Source organism: Papio anubis, unplaced genomic scaffold (assembly GCF_008728515.1).
Source record: "Papio anubis isolate 15944 unplaced genomic scaffold, Panubis1.0 scaffold1112, whole genome shotgun sequence".
In the NCBI taxonomy this organism is placed as follows: Eukaryota; Metazoa; Chordata; class Mammalia; order Primates; family Cercopithecidae; genus Papio; species Papio anubis.
The window spans coordinates 1-4,362 of NW_022160246.1; the positions used below are offsets into that span (position 1 = coordinate 1).

Consider the following 4,362-nt stretch of genomic DNA (forward strand, 5'->3'; position numbering starts at 1 on the left):
GGGAATTGATGGGAGGAGCCCAACCGGAGTTTGTCAGGAGGGTGAGCACGGAGACTGGGCTGAGCATGGAGTGGAGGATGGAGGGAGAGAGACTCCCGGGACTTCATCAGGCCTGGCAGCTGACTGCATGTGGGGTGAGCGGAAAGGTCACAGGACAGCGTGCAGGGGTGTGGTGTGGAGATGGAGGTGGAGATGGCACAGCAGGCCACGCAGAGAAGAAACCGGCAGGGAGACCCCTGGGTTTGAGATGCTTGAGGGGCGGATGGATGGTCTGATGGGCAGGTAGAGAGAAGAGTTTGCGGCCGGGGAGGGGCCTGGGCTACATGAGACCACCCAGGGACAGGAGACCCAGCGGGAGGAGCATAGGACTGGATCCTGGGAACTGGACATTGTGATTTTGAAACGGCTCCATTGTCTGGAGTATATACTCTGGTTTTTTGTCATGGCCGAGAAAATTCACGACACAGACACACATGAGGAGTGGGTTTTGGAGTGGAAAGTTTAATAGAAAAGAAGAGAGAAAATCCTTCCTCATGCTGAGAAAGCGGATTGCCCAACAGAGGGTCTGCGGTTTGTGGTGGAATGCAATCGAATGCAATCGGTTTTGTACAGAGGCTTGAGGAAGCGGTGATTGATTTACAAAGGGCTCAGGGGATTGGTTTGACCAATTGTGTCATTTACATAGCCCACGAAAAGACTGATTCTCCCACCCTAGTCTTTTATTATTCAAATGCGGCCTCCAGCTGGTGGTGGACATGATACCTGTACATGTGGTTCTACCTGGAGGCTGCCATGACACCTGTAAACGTGGTGACAAGGAAAAGCGAGTGGGAACCGCCATATTGGATGTACCTGACTTCCAGGTACAGCTGCCAGCATTTACATGTAAAAGCTTCAAGTCTGCATATCTACACCTGAGTTTTCAGGCTGCTTTCTGTTAGAGAAGAAATGGTTTGGGGCTGCTTTTTATTAAAGGAAAATTCCATTGAGAACTTTTACCCTTTCTAGCTGCCTAAAAATAATTTCTTAATAACTCCTGTATTATTTCCTCCCTCAGGAGACGTAACCATAACTGCTGTTCGGGGGTATTGGATGACCATTCTTTCTGGCTACTTCCTGCTGAAAAGGGGCGTCGTGCTGGGGCGCTGCAGTTGGGGCTTCACCTGAGGTTGTCATTCTTCTTGGAAGAATGACATGTCCGTATGTGGCTTTGTTTGCAGCACCATTTGAAGTTTGACTGCTTCTAGGCGAAAAGAGATAAATTTTACAAGAAGGTTTAAAATATAGGGTTATCATATGCGTATTAAGATTACCACTATTAGTAGGGGCCCTACAGACCATAACTATGACAGTAGAGTTTGATACCTGTTAGTTACACCAATAGATTGTAATACTGACTTGTCTCCACTAGATGTCGCTGTACATCACCAGAAAGGTTAATATAAAAGTAACATTTCCTTGCGAAAAATGTATTTCCCCCTTGACTTGCTACTAGGGCATAATTTTAAGTTTAGGCCATTCTTTATAATTTATGATATGATTGGGAGAAATATGTTATTGGGTGGCTAAAGTAACTTTGGTGCTAATCTTGGCAATTCCTTTCCTTTAATTATTAAATTCCTTAATTATTAAATTCTTTCATGACTTTCACAGACCCTCTTACAGCATACTCAACTTTCTGACTTGTCCTAAACATCCTTCCTTTAAACAACCAGTTCCTTTAAACAACCAGTCATTTCCTTTTAGGACAAGAATTTACTACACAAGATCGTTTCCTATATAAAATCTCTTTCTTTCTAACCTTCTTTCCATAGCTTAGAGTGCACCATATTACCAATCTTCAATAAAAAGTCCTATCAAACTTAGTAATAGTAAAACTTCCATGCTTCCTTCTTGTCTGTAACTATTACTCCTGCTGTAAGCAAAACAAACTTGACCAAATCCTTCCTGCAATTATTAATTCTGTCATAAAGATGATAATTAGGCAAAATATTACAGCAATTAGAATTTTACAACCAGAATTCGACATTGTGAGTGCCACAGTATATAGTTCTATTGCAAATAATAGCATGACTATAACAATTCCCACGAAAGTGGTGTAGTAAATAATTTGTTTAAAATTTTACTTGCCAAGATATAATGTTTCCCTTTGGGGATTTACAAAGTAACAAACGCAGTCCCATGTATAATTAAAATCTCCCTGCAAATATGCATTAAAAATAAGTTCTAATACTGGACAGTGAATTTTGAGAGGAAAGGTAGAAATGATAAACAGTACCTGTGAGGTATGAATGGCACTAAGATGAGTAGCCCTCACTCATTTACTTATCTTTTATGATTTTCAGCTTAAGATCTTCTGTTTCTCCACATTGATATTCAGGATGTTCCTCTGGGCTGTCAAAGGTTGCTCCCTCAGCTTTTCAGGCTTTGACTTGAGTGTGATAAATTCAGAAGTTGATACCTGTAACTTTCACTGCTGACGGGGTTGAAAGAAGACCTGTGTAGGGCCCTTCTCCGCTTGGCTTAGGGAAGGAGAGAGAGAGATGAGTTTTCACTAATACCACATTTTCTGGCTAAGTAAAGGTGGTCCAATTTCCTGGGGCTGGCCTTTTGCTAGTTGTGCCAATTCCTGTTGGAAGTGAGCTAGAGAGGTTACATTTTTAAACTTAGAGGTTTTCTGCCTGAAAACAATCTCTGAGCTCATTGATACGTTTTATCCTTTCTTACATGAAAAGCTTGGTGAAGGATTTTAAGGACTTTCATTGACTGGAGGCTGGTAAACAAAGTTTGTCATCCTCAGGGCTGGGATACCCTTGAGAAATGGCTTATTTTATTTCTGCAGGGGAATACTGAGGTTTAAATTCTCTTATGGAGGCTTCTGAGATTAAAAGGGCTTGAAGTGTGTTAATGCCTTGAGGTTTCCTTGCCCCGGTTTAGCTCCCTGGTCAGCTATCCTATTTCCTTTGGCAACTTCATCTGTTCCCTTTTGATGTTCCCTATAATGCATTACTGCTATTTTTCATGAAAGGAAAACTGAGGATAATAACCTGTTAATTTCCTGGTGATATTTTATAGGAGATCATTTAGTGGTAAGAGAATGTCTTTCCTTTTAAATAGCGGCATGAACACGGAGAGCTAAGCAGCTATCTTTCCCTTGCTTAATTTAAGTGCTCTTGCAAGAGCTGTTAATTCAGTTAATTGAGTGCTTGTGTCTGGGAGAGACATTATTTAGAGTGACTACTACTTATCCTGCCTTATGTATTCTTGCTTTACCTGCTGTTTATTAGCTAAAGGCTCCCCTAGAGGACAGTAATCCTGCTACTTTATGTGGGGTGTAAACAGTTAAATTATTTCCTAAGGTTAATTTGGAGGTTTTTTTGACTAGTAGAGCCTACAGCCATAGTGAAAATGGCTTGGAAGCATGTGCAAACAATAAGTCTTCCTAACTGCAATTAGGAGATTGAGAAAAATGTTGAAATAGAGTTTTTCCTGAGACCCCTTACAATCATGCTATGGGAAGAAGAGCGGCCTGGATTAAAGAGGAGAAAAGAGAGATGCTGGCTCTAGTGTTTAGAAGGAGGTCTACTTTCCTTCCTTCAGTTTCCAGAGTCACCTGGCGGCTCCTGTGCTGCAATGGCAGTTTGAGCCACTGGAGCTGGGGTTTGAGCCCTGGGACCCAACAGTCCTGCTGGGCCATCTGTGAGACGGGTTCTGATCCCAGTGACCTCCGTCTCTGGGGGCAGTTTGATCTCCAGTGGTCTCCACCACAGGCTGGACAAGGTTGAGGTGGCTTCCTCTTGCTGTTTGGGCACTCGTTTTTAAAATGCCCTGGCTTCCCACCCTGATAGCAACTGGCGGATGCACCTCGGGGATCCCGGACTTTGCAAGCCTGCAAAGCTGCTACTAGAGCCTCTGTCTTTCTCCTGAGCTTTCTCTTTTTTGGGGGCCTCCTCCTGGTCCCTATTATAAGTGATCACCCTCAGGAGGTTTTCCAAGGTGCTATCTGGTCCTATAGCTTGCTTCTACAGTTTCCTTCTAATATCAAGAGCTGCCTGTGTAATAAACTTGTCCTTTAGAATGAGCCATCCCTTGACTGAATCAGGGGCTAAGGAAGTGTGCTCTATTGGTGCCTCTCTCAGCCTTTCCATGAAAGCTGCAGGATTCCCATCTGGCTTTTGGTCTATCATAGACAGTTGAGAGGAATTAAGAGGTCAGGCCTTAGTTCTTCATAGGCCCTCTAATATGCATATTTAAAAGCGCTTCCATTTCTATTCATTTGCAGAGCTATTGGGGTCCCAACTGGAGTTTTCAAGAGAAATTGCTTCCCTTCCTATTGGGAATGGTGTTTCTGCTATTTTTTCA

The 4,362-nt window shown here is 43.0% G+C and overlaps 1 long non-coding RNA gene across 1 annotated transcript; it reads right to left on the reverse strand.

Moving 5' to 3' along the window:
* Positions 1 to 481: 481 nt before the first annotated feature.
* LOC110742981 lies at positions 482 to 2,508 on the reverse strand. Its single transcript, XR_004181152.1, has 2 exons — positions 2,279 to 2,508; positions 482 to 1,243 (listed from the first exon to the last, which is right to left on the reverse strand). It is a non-coding gene; the product is annotated as an uncharacterized LOC110742981 (long non-coding RNA).
* Positions 2,509 to 4,362: the final 1,854 nt, after the last annotated feature.